This window comes from Aotus nancymaae, unplaced genomic scaffold, assembly GCF_030222135.1.
Source record: "Aotus nancymaae isolate 86718 unplaced genomic scaffold, 86718_ANA_hifiasm-v0.15.2.pri h1tg000004l, whole genome shotgun sequence".
NCBI lineage: Eukaryota > Metazoa > Chordata > Mammalia > Primates > Aotidae > Aotus > Aotus nancymaae.
Genome location: NW_026988415.1, coordinates 57,159,167 through 57,178,328, shown reverse-complemented (window position 1 = coordinate 57,178,328; position 19,162 = coordinate 57,159,167). Strand labels below are relative to the sequence as shown.

Sequence of the window (19,162 nt, the reverse complement as noted above, 5' to 3'; positions counted from 1 at the left end):
AGATTACCAAATCACTCCCAAATAATCTGCTTCCTTCCAAAATTGCAACAGGCCAAATACAAAAGAAAAGTTATAGAATAATATTAAATTTTATTCTGCACCATTTGCATATTTGAGAAATTGTTAATCAAACTGTAAATTTATGTAATTGCATCATTGAGCATATTCTCCATTATTGAGAAAACATTTCTGAGTCTAAGAATGTTTCTTACTAGTTCCTAAATATAGACTTCATCCTCAAATAAATAATGAATATAGAGATGCTCCTCAATTTATGATGGTGTTACATCCCAATAAGTCCATCGTAAGTTAAAAATACCATAAGTCAAAAATGCATTTAATACACCTAACCTACTGAATAGCATAGCTTACCCAAGCTTGCCTTAAATGTGCTCATAATACTTAGATTAGCCTACAACTGGGTAAAGTCATCTAATAAGAATCTCATTTTATAATAAAGTGTTGAATATTTCACATACCACATACAACGAGCCAAGAAAAAGATTAAAATTCAAAATGTGAACTGCATGAAATTACAATGGCTTTGCACCATTGTAAAGTTAAAAAATCACAAATCAAATCTTTGTAAGTTAGGGGCCATCCATACCATTCAAATTCATTGATTTCAAAAGTAGCATATTTATGGGACAGGTAGGTGATAGCATTACAATTAGCATATAAGAAAAAGTATTAAATAAATATTCTTCTTTTATTAGATTATATGGTATGTATGAGACATTAAGTGACCTTGTCAGTTATATATTTTACTATTAAATAATTGTTAACTAATAAAATTGAAAATGCAAGAACCGGAGAGTGATATCAACATGTCAGTGGAAAAGGAGATCCCCAGCTCTTGTCCCCATACAGAAACCAGTTCAGCAAACATTCATCATAGAAAAAAAAAATGCTTTTCTGAAAACTGTGGACATAGGTAGTGATGTGTAGTTAGGAAATAATAATTTGGGCAGATAGTGAGGATACTGGAGTCCTCAGTAAGGTTTTCCTTTTAATAAAAAACAACCTCCAAATCATTTTCTTTTCTAACAAAGAATAGCCTGTAAAGTTGAGCTGCAGACACAGACAAGCAAGCTAGAAGCTTGCATGGGTGAATGTTGTCAGTTATGCCAATAGGAAAAGGCTACCTGGGACTAGGTATATTCAAAATGGCAGCTCCATGTTTCCTTCTCTTTGCTAGCCATGTGTACAGTAAGGAGCAGAGGACATGGTGCCTTTCAAGTGGAAAGCCCATTTGCATAATAAGATTACCATTGGGTGGCCAGCCTTCCTGGAGCGCTATGTAAAAGTCACACCTGGTCCAACACATCTGTTGGCGCTACATGAATCAGACGCCATCTACTCAACGCTGTTTATAAAATCTGGTGCACTCTGTCATAGGACCAAGTTCCCATTTGGGCACCCCTCTCTATCACAAGAGAGAGAGCTGTTCTCTTTTTTCTTTCTTTTGCCTATTAAACCTCCATTCCTAAATTCATTCTTGCGTGTGGCCATGTCCTTAATCTTGTTGGTGCGAGACAATGAACCTCAGGTATTTACCCCAGACAATTATGCCACTTCAAGAGTAGGTTGAGACACCCCAGTGGAACTTAAGACTAAGAAAAGCTGCTTTGTGAAGGGAAGCCAGTTCCCCCCAGTAGCAAACTGACTAATTATAGACCTAGTTGCAAACCATGAAGCAACCTCATCTCCCTGTAGACTCAGTTCCAGCCCTGCTCATCCACAGCCCTGCCAACAGCCTCACCTGCCTACCAACTAAACAGCAACCATACCCAGCCATGGCCCTGGCAACGGACTGATTTACTGTGGACCAGACTGATGGTGAAGAAGCAGCCCTGTAATCCAGCTCTAGCCCTACTCATCCATGTTCCTGGAGCAAGTTGTGTCCACCTAGTGACCTAAGAGGAGTCATATACATCTGTACATTTGGCAATTGGCCTGCAAACAATGGACCCAGGAGCAGCCCCATGACCCACCTCCAGCCCCACTTGATCATCATCCTAAAGGCAGTCACACCTGCCAGGGATCTATGGGGAGCCATGCCTGTCTGCATTCCCAGTAATAGGCCTGCCAATCATTAACCCAACTGGGGACCCCAGAAGCAGCCCCATTATCCAGATCCACCTTCAATAGTAGACTTGATCAAGAAGAAGAAAGAATCAATAAACTTGACAACAGATTATTTGAAATTATCCAGTTTAAGAAACAACAACAACAACAACAAGAACAAAAGAATGAAAAAGAGTGAAGAAAGCTTATGGGACATATGGTGCACCATCAAGTGAGCTAATATATGCATTATAAGAGTTCCAGTAGAAGAAGAGGGAAAGAAAGCAGTAGAAGGTTTATTTAAAGAAATAATAGATGAACATTTTCCAAATTTTAGGAGTGAAATGGACATCCAGATTTATGAAGCCAAAAAGTCCCCAAATTGTTTGAACCCAAAGTAGCATACACCAAGACAAATTATAATAGCATTGTCAAAAGTTGAAGGCAATAAGAATTTTGAAAGCAGCAAGAGGAAAAGCAACCTGCCACATACAAGGGAAGCCATGTAAAAATATCAAAGGATTTCTCAGCAGAGATGGTGCAGGCCAGTAGAGAGTGGGATGATATAGTCAAAGTACTAAAAGAAAAATAGAAGACAAAAAATGGTCACCCAACAATATCTGGAAAATATTCCTTAAGAAGCAACAGGAGACAAAACTTTCTCAAACAACAAAATTTGAAGAAAATCATCACCATTAGACTTACCTTACAGGAAATGCTGAGAGGAGTTCTTCAACCTGAAATGAAAATATGAGAAGCATCAAGATAGAAGCATAAGAGTATAAATATCATTGCTAAAGTTGTATATATTAAATATCTTCAGCTTTTTATATATCAATTATACCAAAATTAAACAGTGTAAAAAATGCAAGAATTAAACCTTTTAATAACTATGTCATTAGAAAAGTCAAGGACTGGGGAATTTTATTAGAGTATATTGTTTTCTCCCTATTGTGTCTTCTCCTCATTCCTTCCTTAGTGCCAGACTCAGCGGTCTGCTTATTTTCACACATCAGATCATGAAATTTGGAAGTACATAGCAGAAAAAAATAAAATATATCTTTCAGCGAAATTAAGAGAATTCACGCAATCTTCTCTTTGCCCCTATATAGGTCTTTATCTTTGGAAATAGAAAAAAAATGTTTAATGCCATTCTTGAGGTGACAGACTCTTTTTCAAGTTTTTGATTTCTGTAAAGAGACAACGTATTTTCTTTCAAATTCAAGGAAAAAATGTGGAAGATCAGCCGTACCTTTCCAAATAAAACATTGTTGAAGCACAATAGAAATACAAAAAAGGTGCTGAAACCTAGATTGAACATTTACAGGAAAATAAAACAGCTTTTAGAAAATTAGAGAACAAACAATAATTTAAATTTTTTCACATTGGTTTTTCTACTGAAAGAAATTTTGTCTGAGCTTTGATCAAATTCAAATGCATACTATTCTATGATGTTACTTCATTTCTTATTAATAAACTGGGCACATAATAATATAATGTTTTCATAGTTTTTGTGATAATCTTAGAAAAAATAAAATTCATCCTCCTGATTGATTGCAAAGCAGGAATTTTTTTCCTCTTCAAAACATTAATTTTTGTAATAGCAATTTAGAGGACGTAAAGCTACTTAGGTATGGTGGTCAATGCCTGAGAACATTCTAAATAAGCATACCTGGATTCAGGATACTCTAATTCTTGAAGATTAGAAACCTATTTTTTCCTTTACCTTTCATTTTGGATAAATTTTCTTCTTTACCTATATTAATATGAATTTTGTCAGATAGCTACAAGTTTGGTTAAACTGTGTATCTTCTTGCTGGTTAAAAAAAGTACAAATGGTTAACAAACCCACAAACATGTAGACAGTCCAAGTTAATATACAACCTCAAGTTCAAGGAGCTACTTTATTGCCTTTACATTATGTGATTTCATAAAAGAATATTGAGTGAATAAATAGAATTTTGTCCAGTGTTGAATTAGAACTTACTCTTTTCAAGTGGTGCCAAAAATATTTATATTCATGCTTCTGTTTTGTTAACATTGTAATAACCACTTTCCCACTTGTGTATCATTACTTCTACTGTACATTCTCAGAGAGAAACTATTTAGTGAACATTGCTTAGTCACAAGAGGGCATTACTATATTGTAGTAGGAATCGCTGAATGTCCTTGCCTTGGTAGGTTTATGCCTTAAGCACAATGGTGTTTGAATGTAAGTTATTTTTGTTTAACTTCTTTCTGGCAGAATAACTCATCGTGACAGCATTTCATTTAGTGTTTCAGTACAAAAAACCTCCTCTGTAAACTTCCAATGAAATTATTTTACCACTATAAGATACGTTTGAATAGTGGTAATATAACAATTACATAACTGTAATTTTACTCTAAAACTATTTTGCCCAAATTTATATACTCACATTACGATATTGTGCAATAGCTCTAAGATTCTGTTGGCATTGTAATAGCAATTTAATAGTCTTATACCGGGCTACAAATAGAATTGTACTCAAATTGGTCATTGAAATTCTATGTTGTAAGAACATTGTAATATCTTCTTCACATGGTGTCCATAAGCTACTATTGGTAACTTTGTATTTCATTTTTAAATGTAAACTTTGTATAAGATGCTAGGAATTTAGTACCAAACTGCATAATCAATAAGAAAATTCACAATTTCCCTTTCTCCATTCAACATTTTTCAAAGTAAGAGTTAACTTCCAATTATTTTATATTATCTTAAAATTATTTTTAATGAGTACCATTTATCGAAGTCAAAAGACAATATAAAACATTCCTTGGGATTTTGATGACTAAGCTCATTGTGAAATTTTTTCTTTTATAGTCTGGAGTAGAAACATGAACTGTTATCAAAGAGTATGGAATGAGGAAAAAAAAAGAAGCACTGCTAATAAAGGCCAGGGATTGAGTGACTACAAACCAGAGTACTTAAGAGATATATTTTATTTTAAGATTACATCCTCCTTATGGAAATTTTAGTCCTGAGTTAGGAAATAAATCTGATGAGCAGTCTTAGAGCCTCTATATCACTGGTAAAAATCTCAGAAATTTCAGCCAATATATGCTTCTTGAATCCAGACTCTGATGTCTGAAGGTGTTTCAGATAACCAGGGCCATACAAGTCCTCATTACCTCACATCTTGGTGTTTCTGTTTGTTGTTGTTGCTTTGAAGAGGGCTCTAGTTTATCCAGACTTTCACTATCTATGGCCTAGTTTACTTAATCTTAGCATTCTAACTATCTCCCTCAATCCACTCTCTCTCTCTACTCCAACGCATTCTCTACTTTTAATCAAAATTCTCTAAAATATACTTTCATTGAATCTTTCTACATACCATAATGACCTTTTTCTTTCTTGAATCATTATTCCACGTTTAATCTCTACTTCATAATCAAGTACTGGACTTTATATGTCTTTGCATTGATCTTTAGTTGTTTTACTCCTGTTCCTCTTATCTTCTTGCTGAATAAGCAAGTTAGAATTTATAAGTGCTGCTTTAAGAGTTTTTGAGGCCAGTTAGCATTTATAAGTGCTGGTTTAAGAGTTTTTTGACTGGTTTATATTAGTTTCCAAATCCTGACACACACAAAAAAAAGAAAGGAAGAGAGAAAAAAAAAGAACACTTTTTATGTTGGTAGAATCATAGATTTCCAAAGTGGGTCTCTTCAGTAGCCTCACTAAAAAAGAACAATCATAAAATAAGCAACTTCAGTAAAGTCTCAGGATACAAAATCACTGCACAAAAATTATAAGCATTCCTATACACCAATAACAGACAAACAGAGAACCAAATCATGAGCAGGCTCCCATTCACAATTGCCACAAAGAGAATAAAATACCTAGGAATACAACTAACAAAGGATGTAAAGGACCTCTTCAAGGAGAACTACAAACCACTGCTCAATGAAATAAGAGAGGACACAAACAGATAGAAAAACAGATTCCATGCTCATGGGTGGGAAGAATCAATATTGTGAAAATGGCCATACTGCCCAAGTAATTTATAGATTCAATGCTATCCCCATCAAGCTACCATTGACCTTCTTCACAGAACTAGAAAAACCACCTTAAACTTCATATGGAACCAAAAGAGAGCCTGCATAACCAAGACAATCCTAAGCAAAAAGAACAAAGCTGGAGGCATCATGCTACCAGACTTCAAAGTATACTACAAGACTACAGTAATCAAAACAGCATGGTACTGGTACCAAAACAGAGATTGACAAATGGAACAGAACAGAGGCCTCAGAAGTAACACCACACATCTACAACCATCTGATCTTTGACAAACCTGATAAAAACAAGCAATGGGAAAAGGAGTCCCTGTTTAATAAATGATACTGGGAAAACTGGCTAACCATATGCAGAAAGCTGAAACTGTAACCCTTCCTTACACCTTATACAAAAATTAACTCCAGATGGATTAAAGATTTAAACATAAGTCCTAACACCATAAAAACCCTAAAAGAAACCCTAGGCAAAACCATTCAGAACATAGGCATAGGCAAGGACTTCTTGACTAAAACACCAAAAGCAATGGTAACAAAAGCCAAATAGACAAATGGGATCTAATTAAACTTAAGAGCATCTCACAGCAAAAGAAACAATCATTAGAGTAAACTGGTAACTAACAGAATGGGAAAAAAAATTTTTGCAATCTACCCATCTGACAAAGGCCTAATATCCAGAATCTACAAAGAACTAACACAGATCTACAAGAAAAAATCAAACAACCCTATCAAAAAGTGGGCAAAGTATATGAACAGACACTTTTCAAAAGAAGACATTTATGTGGCCAATAAACATATGAAAAAATGCTCACCATCACTTGTCCTAAGAGAAATGCAAATCAAAACCACACTGAGATACCATCTCATGCCAGTTAGAATGGCGATCATTAAAAAATCTGGAGACAACAGATGCTGAGAGGATGTGGAGAAATAAGAATACTTTTACACTGTTGGTGGGAGTGTAAATTAGTTCAACCATTATGAAAGACAGTGTGGCGATTCCTCAAAGACCTAGAAATAGAAATACCATTTGACCCAGCAATCTCATTACTGGGTATATACCCAATGGATTATAAATCATTCTATTATAAAGACATATGTACACATATATTCATTGTGGCACTATTTACAATAGCAAAGACCTGGAACCACCCCAAATGCCCATCAATGATAGACTAGATAAAGAAAATGTGGCACATATATACCATGGAATACTATGCAGCCATAAAAAAATGATGATTTTGTGTCCTTTGTAGGGATATGGATGAATCTGGAAGCTATCATTCTCAGCAAACTGACACAAGAACAGAAAATCAAACACTGCATATTCTTACTTATAGGCAGGTGATGAACAAAGAGAGCACATGGACACAGGGAGGGGAGCATCTCATACTGGGGTCTGTTGGGTGGGCCAGGGGAGGGACAGCGGTGGGAAGGGGAGGTTGAGGAGGGATAACATGGGGAGAAATGCCAGATATAGGTGATGGGGGAATGGAGGAAACAAACTACATTGCCATGTATGTACCTATGCAACAATCCTGCATGATCTGCACATGTACCCCAGAACCTAAAGTACAAAAAAAAAAAGAGCTTTTGCACAGCAAAAGAAACTATCAACAGAGTAAACAGATAACATAAAAATGAGAGAAAATATTTACAAACTATGCATCTAACAAAGGACTAATATGCAGAATGTATAAGGAATTTAAAAAGCAAAAAACAAATAACCCTATTTAGAAGTGGGTAACGGACATGAACAGACACTTCTGAAAAGAAGAAATATAATTTTCTAGCAATTATATTTACCAAAAGCTAAAAATCACTATCAGATAAATGCAAAACAAAATCCGAATGAGATACTATCTCACAACAGTCAGAATTACTATTAGGTTGTTGAAAAATAATTGTGATTTTTGCCATTACTTTTAATATTAAAAAGTCAAAAAATGAAAGATGTTGGTGAGACTGTAGAAAAAACAAAACGCTTATATAATGTTGGTGGGATTGTAAATTAGTTCAGCCTCTGTGGAAAGCAGTTTTGAGATTTTAAAACAAACTAAAACTAAAAGTATCATTTGACCCAGCAATCCTATTACTGGGTATATGTATTAGTCCGTTCTCAAACTGCTATTAAAAACTACCTAAGACTGGATAATTTATGAAGAAAAGAGGTTTAATTGACTCATAGTTCCACAGGTTATACAGAAAGCATGGCTGAGAGGCTTCAGGAAACTTATAATCATGACAGAAGTCAAAGAAGAAGCAAAATCATCTTACCATGGCAGAGCAGGAGAGAGTGAAGGGAAAAATGCTACACACTTTTAAACAACCAGATCTCGTGAGAATGCACTCATTATCATGAGAACAGAAAGAGAGAAATCCACTCCCATAATCTAATCACGTCCTACCAGGTCCCTCCCCCAACACTGGGATTTATGATTCAACATATGATTTGTGTGGGAACACAGAGGCAAACGATATCAGTATATAACCAATGGGAAAAGAAATTATTGTACAGAAAAGACACCTGTTCTTATATGTTCATCACAGAACTATTAAAAATAGCAAAGACATGGAATCAACCTAGGTGCCCATCAATGGTGGATTGAATAAAGAAAATATGGTAAATATACACCATGCAGTACTATACAGCTACAAAAAAATAATAAAATCATGTCCTTTGCAGCAACACGGATGCTGCTGCATACCTTTATCTTAATTGAATTAATGTAGAAGCAAACAAAAAAAAACCCATATATTGCATGTTTTACTTATAAGAAGCAGCCAAACATTTGGTACACATAGGCATAAATATGGGAACAGTAGACACTAGGGAATCCAAATGGTGGCAGATGAGGTAGGGAGAAGGGCTGAAAAACTTCCTACTAGGTACTATATTAACTCTCAGGGTAACGGGATCAATAGAAGCCCAAACCTCAATATCATGCAATATACTGTCATAAAAAACCTACCCATATATCTTTTGAACCTATATTTAAAATATTAAAAAATAATGATCCATAAATTACTCAGTCAAAGGTATTTTTTCACACTATCCAAGTGAACTAAGACAAAGAGTTATTAAGTTATTAAAATAAACAAAAAAGCATTGGGGAAAGGACTCCCTATTTAATAAATGGTGCAAAGAAGGATCGGGTGCAGGACTCCCTATTTAATAAATAAAACAGACATTGATGGAGTTGAAATAAAGGTCTTAATACAACATTGTTATAGGTTGGGTACACCAAAGGACCCCCTGTTGTTCCTCAACACTAAAGGTCTCCCAAAAATGTTCACTCTATTTAGCCCAGGTCGGAGAAATTTAAAATGCCAGTAAGTGTTTTACATATTTTAAAGATTATAGTGAGAAACTTGACCTGGAGTTTATTGGTGCAATCAAATGTCAGATTAATCATGATAAAAATTGACATTAGAGCCAGAGTCTCTTGACTCAACTACTCATTGGAGATCCAAAGTCTTTTGAATGAATGAATAAACTGATTCATGGGTGAGGAAAATGAATTTCTGGGGCTCCTTCACACAGTAGCCTCATGCACTACATGTAGTGTGGGATCAAACCCACTGGAAAATCTCTAGCAGGGACAATCATTAGATTGAAAGAGTATAGCAATGTAAGGAGTAGGAGAATTAAGAAAGTTACAACATGTAAATAGACTGTTCCTCTTTTACTTGAATGGTTTTTGGAAATAGATATTATGTTAACTGGGAAACACTTTCCCTGCCTAGTATTGCAAAAACAAAATTTGTTAATAAAGTCTTAATTGCAAAAACAACAACATTTGTTAATCAAGTGTTGCAATAGTCTATATGAAGGAATCCTGCCTATTTTACCTGAATGGCAATAAACATTTTAACTGACAGGGTAATAATTCCAATGCCCAGTGTTATAAAACTGAAGGCTTTTGAGGGATGCATTAAGATAAGACATGTTGATGCCCATTAGAAGAACATTCTTCTGTGTTTGAAGGGTAATTGGAATCTACTAGTGGATATTCTGGTGTCCTTGCTTGAGGTGGCGACATGAGTGGATGTTGGGGGGCTGCGGCAATTTAGAGATGGTTGAATCTTGATATGTTTCTCTTGTATCCTCTGAGGTACAAAATGCCAATAAGAACTGTTCTATCTGTCAACAAAAGAGAGAGAGTACAGATAGTATTTGGTAGATTTCCTGTAAGGCCCCAAACATAGCTGGAAAGTCAAACTGATACCCATAGTAATGGGGGACTACGTGTGGATCCTATGAAGAATACATGCTGACTCTGAACTGGGCTTTACTTACCAGCTGAAAATGTAAATGTACACAGTACTAGAAAATATTTGAAACAGAATATATTACAAAAATGTGGCCCACAGAATATATTACAAAAATGTGGACTGCCAAGCCATAGTTCTTCACAAGATACACAGTTTATAGTCTATAAAGTCAAGCAATGGGCAGAGATATTCTCCTAGAAGTAGTACTTGGGTAGAGAATTGGAAGAGGCAACTGAAAGACTGGTTGTCTAACACAAGGGGGAAATATAGCAATGAAGGGCTAATTTAGATGACTTCACAAGTTTGTGCTCACAATGAACATGAGAAGCGCTAAAGGGGTGTCCCACTAGACAATTCCCTCTGTTAGATTTGTTTTGTTTCTGTGTATGGGGTCGGAAGGTTGCTGGTATGCCTATACAATTCTTCCCATGGTAGGAACATGTTGGCATGATAACTATGCTTTTTTTTTTTTCTTCCCCACACCACATCAAGTTTCTTTTTCATCCCTGTTGCAGGTCCAGGACTGCAACAAGAAGTGCTGAAAACAGAGGTGATTCTTAACAAAGAAACTATAACTGCAGTCATATATCACTTAACAATGAGGATACTTCTGAGAAATGTCTTTTAAGGTTATTTTGTCATTGTGCAAACATTATAGAATGTATACATAAATCTGGGTGGTACAGCATACTATCTACCTAGATTATATGATAGAGCCTATTGCTTCTGCATTACAAACCTGTATAACATGTTACTGCATTGAATCCTGTAGACAATTTAACATAATGGTAATTATTTGTGTATCTAAACATATCTAAACATGGGAAAGGTACAGTAAAATTACAGTATTATAATCTTATGGGACCACTATCACATATGTGGTCAGGGTCAGTTGTTGAGTGAAGCATCATGTACTGCATGACTGTGTATGTTTACACCTTAATGTCAGAAATCAAGGACCTGATAATGTGGATTGTGCATACACGTTATCTGCAAAAGTAGAGTTGAGAATAAATCCTGCTGTGTTGCTTAATGGTCAAGATAGCACATTAGTTGCCTATGTAACACTATCTTATATAAATGTCTGTAAACTGCAAGAGAGGCATTTGCTAGACTAGTATTACTGGTTGTAATCTGGACTCATACAGTGGCTGAAAATGTTGTTTCCAAAGGAGGAAAAGTTTAGGTAGAAATGGATAGTTGGAAGAGTGGCAGCTGAGAATAAAGAAATGAATAAATGAGTCATGTAATGAGTGAAATCAATATTATATTTATGTCTTGAAATAGGCTCAGTGCAAGAGATGATATAGTCTCTTAGCTCAATCATACCAGATGCCAAACAAGGTAAAGTTGATATATTTCTGAGACTATTCCTGCTTGTAGAAGCTGAATAGATCAAATGGAAACCAACAAACCTGAGAGGCCTCACCCTGGGAGACATTCATATAACTGAATGATTGACTGACCTAATTATTAATTACTAAGTGGGAATCTAGTAATATGACAGTATCTTTCAAATTTTGTCATTCTTTTGCTATAAGGAATCCATGGTCAAAGACCAAGGAGAGGTCTGTGGCATAATAAAAAATATATATATTTAGTCTTTGATCCCAGTTTCTGGCACATAGCTTCTAAAACCCTTGGAATTTTCCAAGTTATAGCAATAAGTTACTTTCTTCATAATGATTTCCTTTGGATGACGTTTGAGTCTATGCTAGTGGGTCTCCTAGATCACCTCAGGATGGGAGCTGATTACCAGAAAGACCAAACATGCTTAGAGAATGAAAATTTTAGCCTCACCCCCTAACCTCCAAGGAAATGTGGGAATGGAGATTGAGTTATAAATACTCTTGAACAAGAAAATTCTGGGTTGGTGAACACATTGATATAATGGAAAGCTGTCATGCCAGAAAAAGGTATGGAAGCTCTGTGCCCCAACACCCGCATACCTTTCCCTACGCATTTCAGTGTATCTCAGTTGTATCCTTGATAATAAACCTGTAAATGAAACACACACCTTTCCACACACACCCCATATTTTCATATCTTAGATTATATGTGTAAGTATATGTAAAGACATTAAAAAATCATATTTCTAATCTTTTGTCTCATTTTCACCCACCTCCCTGTTGAAAATTTGTTCAATGCAATAAAAATATTTTTCACTTATTCATAATGGATTGCAAATTATAGAAAAAATATACCTGTCTTTATTAAATTCAAGCTCCTAAATAATGTTTTGCTTTACTGATGCTTTATTTCTAAAGTAGTCTGAAAATTTTAAGTCTACCAATATACCCTTAAGGTTTTTTTCTTGTAATTTTCAGTCAACATTTCTAATAACTTTTATTGGACTTTACTTTCTGCATTGTTACAGATTGCATTCAGCATTTTCATGCAGATACCATGTCACTACATGAAGATAATGCAAAAAGATGAAATTTGCACATGGAGAGCTGTAAGAAACAGTATGTTTCTTGGAAAAGAAACTGAAAATGCAGAGCTCTTTGAATGTCCTGTCTCTCATATCTGAAAGTTCTGGGTATGACTTTGTGGTTAGCAACTTTTTTTCCCTAAAGAATTGGCATTTAATGAAACTATTCTGGCCTGTCTGGCTTGTTATTTCATTAGAAAAAGATGATTCAAGAAAGCTGAATATGTTTCCTCTAATGTTTAAGTTTCCTAATTAAAAATAGGAGTGCAGATTCAGGACAGAAAAGCACTGTTGAGGGAGCAGTTTTTTTAAAAAGAAAATTGTATTGTTTAGGATTCCTTTTGGCCATAAATAAAACAACATCTTATTTGGCAAATGAAGTAAAGTCTTTATCTTTCTTTGTAATCAAGAAATTCGGCTCATCTGGCTGCTTGATGATGCAGTATGGGCCCAGGTTTCTTCTACAAGCTTTCCCAATATGTTTATCATGTGGCTTGCTTTCTTATGGTCAGCATTTACTTGCTGTGCCTCCATTATCTCTGTGTGCCAGGGAGAAAAAAGCGAAAAGGGGAAAAGCACAATGGCCAAAACATTTAACTTTTAAAGCCAGTGGTATTTTATTTGTGAATAAAAGCAACTCCTCAGGAACTTCTGCCTATATCTGATTGGTCGCAATTGCATCACAAAAGCGCTCATAGCTACAAAGGAGCAGGAGAAGGTAAACTATTTGAACGTATTGTCTGCCACCTGAATAAAATTAGGGTTCATTTAGTAAGAAAGAAGAGAATAGATATTAGATAAGCAGCTAGCAGTTTCTGCCTAAGGTAAATACAATATTGCTCTGAACATAGTTGTGATTTTAAAAAATACTTGCTGAATAAATTGAAGTTGAAGGCTCTCTGACTTAGTTACATTTAAAATGATTTTAGTTTTTATTTCTTTTATTTTCCGGGGTTTTTTTTTTTACAAGTACAAGCTATATCTTGAGATATAGATGTTAAATAGAGAATAAAAATATTTTCTCTGTTTAGAAGAAATATTTTGATAAACCTAAAGTAGTTTGGAATTCCAAACAAAAAACAAGTAGGTAAACTGCTCTTTAAAGAATGTAGTTCCTGTTAACTTTATGTTCAAATACAAACGTTATTCTCTTCAGGAGGAATTCTGGTGAACTAAAAATTTCTATCACATAGTAGGCTATCTTTAAAAACACGATATTTAGAACTAAATGCCCTACTACATGTACGTCTGGCTGGAAGGAGAGCAGAATTATCTGTTCTTCTAAACACATTATATATCTATTATTTTATGCCGAGATCAAGGTAACATTCTTTTGGCAACCCATCATACGGGTAAAAATTTCAGTCAATTATGATCTTTAGATTGTTTTTTGTTTGTTTGCTTTTGAATTCACTGCTGCTGTATCCTGTCTTTCTTATGCGATGCCTATATAAGTATTTACCTCAACCAATTGTAGAACTTTATATTTTTGCTTGTCAAAGTTAATCCTATCATGCATTGTTATATTATTACAGTCCTAAAATACATTGAAATTTTGATTTTCTCATCCAGAGTATTATCAATTGTCTTTGCCATGTCTCTTCATAGACATCATTTAAGTCACTGATAAAATATTAGAAGAAAACATAAAACAGGGGTAAAGACTGTCTGGCACTCTAGGGAAACCTCAGGTCTATCCATCCATGAATCAACCCCCTTTGGATGATGTGTGTAATTTGATGGACTCGTATAAAGGTTATTTCATTCAGTCTTCATTTTGCTACATTGTGTAGACTATTATGTACCATTGTGATTTATTTCTCATCACTAGATATGTTTTATCTTTCTCATTTCCATAATCAATCAGGACATTGTTTTTTATTTAGAAAAAAAGTGGTATATATTTAGGATGAACAAGTCTAGAGGTCTAATGTACAACACGAGAACGATACTTAATAAAAGTATACTATTTTTGGGATTTCTACTAAATGAGGTTTTAGCTGCTCTTGCCACAAAACAGGGAAACCATGTGAGATTGTAGATATGTTAATTTGCCTCACAATTGTAACCATTTCACTATTTATATGTGTATCCATAATATCATGTTGTATACCTAAAATATACACAATAAGATGTATTTTAAAAAATATATATATATGTAGTCTGTTGGCAATTTTTTTTACTCATGTTGACTCATAGTAATCACTGTTTCTTTCTCTAAATATTAACACTCCACTTATGTACAATATTTATTATTTATATTTTTTAATTTTTTATTTGTATCTTTTAATATTTAAAAATAATGCTCTTTATCAAATCATTCATTCATCTTATCCAATTTTTACAAAACTGAAATTGTGAAAATGTCTATATTTCAAAACTGCTTTAGATCTCTATGTTTTACCAGAGTCATAAACACTGGCTTGTTTCAGATCCATGGGCAGATTTTCATGTTGTATTAGGTGAAACTCTTCTTCAGGGACTACCTGTGGAAAAGGAGTGTATAGGAGGATATTGTTTTATCTATTCTGCCAATGTTTTCTTAGTAAATGACTAAATTTTAAGTAGTTTATTATCATTTATTTAAAAAAATTAAACCACTTAATTTTATGATAATTATTAATATGTTAGTACTTAAATCTACCATTTTATTGTTTGTTTTCTTTTTGTTTCTTCTATTTGCCTTTCCTCTGTGTTGTTTTTTTTTTTTTCTTGCCTTCCTGTGACTTGCATGAATATCTTTCAGGATTTCTTCTTAATTTATTTATAGTGCTTTTGAGTATCAATTTGTATAGCTTCTCTACTGGTTGCTCTTGGTATTACAATATTGATCATACATATTATTTAATTTACTAATATCAAAAGTATAATACTTTGAATAAAGTGTGAACCCTTACTTTCATTTACATTTCTTTACCCTCCTTCTTCTAAATAGTATTGTCTCAAGTATATAACAGTGTTATAATTTTTTCGGTGATCTTAATTGTCATGTTCCTTTCTACATTTGTATGTGCTATACTTTCTGCCTGGCTTATTATTTCTTTTTCTCTTTGCCTAGTTAATACCTGGTCATCCTTCTTATATTGACTATATTATTTTATCACAGACACTTATCCTGATTGGCTTGCCTGAAGAAAAACCAGGGAACTACAGGATCTCAAAGTTTTCCTTTTCAGCAAATGTCATAAATGTGTAACATCTGTAAAGGGATGACTTGGTTAGTGGCTTTCTCCCCTACTATAATGTATGCTAAATGTAACAAAATACCATATATTGTTTTGCTCTCTGATGTATCACTAGCACTTAGTACTTTTCTTGACATATAATACTTAACCAGGAAGTAGTTACTGAATGAAGGAATAAGCCTCTCTGGATTGTAGTATTCTCATCTGAATTACTGATATATGATTTATTATTTTTTAATTTGTAATGAAGATTAAAGGAGATTATGTATATGAAGATTCACATAAAGCATGTGGAAAAATGTCAAAAGCAGACAGTAGCTGTTATTATTGATAGATTAAAGGAAGTTGTAATATGAATGTATTGAGTTAGGAGATCAATGCTATATGCTATGAATCTGAGGAAATTACAGGTCATTTAAGTTAAAAAGTCAAGAAGCGGCCCAGCACAGAGGCTCATGCCTGTAATCCCAGAACTTTGGGAGGCCAGGGTGGTTAGATCACTTGAGGTCAGAAATTCGAGACCAGCCTGGCCAACATGGTGAAACCTCATCTCTACTAAAAATACAAAAATTAGTCAGGCATGGTGGCATGTGTCTGTAGTTCCAGCTACTCAGGAAGCTGGAGAATCTGAGGCAGAGAATGGCTTGAGCTTGGGAGGCAGATGTTGCAGTGAGCTAAGATCAGGCCACTGCACTCCAGCCTGGGTGACACAGGGAGACTGTCACACACAGACACACAAAAAAAGCTGATCTGTAATGTTAAACTGCAATTGGCAATAAGTGTAGAAACCTAGATTTTGAGTTTGCAAAGTGAAATTACTAGAGAGTTCAACTTTGATTTTACTCTTCAAAATGCATTGGTTACTTCAATAAAACATAAGACATTTGTAGAATTGTTAAGTATGTTTGATCATTTCTATAATTTATTTTTCTACATGTTACTTGTTTCTTCATTTTTGCTTCAGGTTTTGTTGATTCTTAGCCATTTTTGCTTGCACTGCACTACCTAGGATATTAGGATATTTGGAATGAAGTCTAAAATATCTCACACCCCAGGGTTCAACTCATGCCTTTTTGTTGTGGACTAAAAATTTGAGACATTTGAAATATTTAAAAAAATTAAAAATTTCTAAACTGGTAGATAAGGCATACCTGTATGAAAATAAAAAATTTAGAGTACAACATCAAAATGTTTAAATAATTCAGATCATAAAACTGTATTTCTTCTGATCAAATTTCTTTGACTCAAATTAGTAAATATTCAATCACAAAAGTTTGCTACAGAAAAGTCACATAATACATAGACAAGACTATTGAAGAACATAAGGGAAAGCCACATTTTCACACACAGAATCTCTGTTAGCCCCATGGTGCATATTTTCTTGTATAGCTTTCTCTATCTCTGATCAAAGACTTTATGAGTACTTATTATTTGCCAAGCAATGTTTTAGGGACTGGGGATACAGAGTCACCAAAATAGAACTCTTTGTCCCCATTTGGTTTATATTCTAAAGACAAAAAAACAGAAATTACATGCATATCATTACAGATGATGACTAGTGACATAAAGAGAAACAATTAGAGTAAGGTAATTGAAAGATATATAAGATTGGGTGGTAGGTTTTTTTTAGGTAGGGTTATAATATAGTTTGGATATTTGTTAGCACCCATATCTCACTCAGGAAGGTGCAAGCCACAAGCCTGGGCAGCTTCCACATTGAATTAGTTTGTTCTCACAGGGCTATAAAGAAAGTCTCAAGACTGGGTAGTTTATAAAGGAAAGAGGTTTAATCGACTCACAGTTCCTCATGGCTAGGGAGACCTCAGGAAACTTACAATCATGGTGGAAGGTGAAGGGGAGGAAAGGCATCTTCTTCACAAAGTGGCCGGAAGGAGAATGAATGCAGGAAGAACTACCAAATGCTTATAAACTCATCAAATCTCATGAGAACTCACTATCACGAGAACCAGATGAGGGAACTGCCTCCATGATTCAATTACCTCCACCTGGTTTCTTCCTTGAACTGTGGAGATTATCGGGATTTTAATTAAGATGAGATTTAGGTGGGGACACAAAGCCTAATTTATCACATGTGATTTTTGTTAGGCACGAGCTGTGCTGCCTCAGAAAACCCCCTCCGCGCAGGCGGACTCCTTTCCCCTCTCCGATTGCTCTGCAGCTACATTCCTGAACCCCTACCTAGGTGCCACATCAAGGCTGCCAGACGTGCTACAATTAAGCAAAGCCTAATTACAGCTTTCCGGGCAGCACAAGCAGCTGGAGGGAGGACAGGGAAAACATATGTTGGTTATCCATACTTATAAATTCCTGTTTGACACCTATGTGTAAAAAATCCTGGTTTCTTTTTTTTAAAGACTACAGCCACAAAAGTCACAGGATGATATATTGTAGGTCTGTTGCAAGTTAACAAACTATCTCTGTACCTGTTACCTGAAACCCCCCAATGCCCCTATCACCCCATATAAACCCTTGTATTGTAAGCTTGGGGCTGCCTCCTCTGATTGTTATGGAGAAGCCCGGCAGGTTAATAAAACTTACTTGCCTGACTTTGGGTCTATTCTCCTTTGTCTTGGCTACACTTACAATTTGAAGCCTGCAGGTGCACACAGTTTAAGAGTGAGGGAGGCTTAGCAGCCTCTGCCTAGATTTTAGAGGATGTATGATAAAGTCTGGGTGCCTAGGCAGAAGCCTGCTCACAGAAAACCTCTACTAGGGCAGTGCAGAGGGGAAATATGGGGTTGGAACACCCACACAGAATTCCAAATGGGACACTGCCTAGTGGAGCTGTGAGAAGGGAGCCACCATCCTCCAAACCCCAGAATGATATATTCACTGGTGGTTTGCATCTTGCTCCTGGAAAAGCTGCAGGCATTCAATACCCCGTGAACGCAGCATCAGGGACTGAAGCCTTCGAAGCCACAGGGTTGTAGCTACCCAAGGCCTTAGTGGTGAGGAAGGAGACCTAGTGTCTGGGATCACCTCCCCCTCGACTTCCACAATGCATTTCAGTAGAAGAAAAAGCAGGCCAACTGGTGCCTCCTGAATCTCCTTCCTGTAAATAACACGCTTGGTATTGGGAAAACTCTCCAGAAGACAATGTTTTTACTTAAACCAAGATCAAACCCCCACCCCACTCCTCCATCCGGAGACC

The 19,162-nt window shown here is 35.3% G+C and overlaps 1 long non-coding RNA gene across 1 annotated transcript in view; it reads right to left on the bottom strand.

Annotated features, from left to right (window-relative positions):
• The window catches only part of LOC135268271 (uncharacterized), a 211,053-nt gene that overhangs the window by 111,725 nt on the left and 80,166 nt on the right, over positions 1 to 19,162 (bottom strand). Inside the window, exon 2 of the long non-coding RNA XR_010336539.1 lies at positions 2,773 to 2,804. This is a non-coding gene — a long non-coding RNA (uncharacterized LOC135268271). The remainder of the gene's footprint in view (positions 1 to 2,772; positions 2,805 to 19,162) is intronic.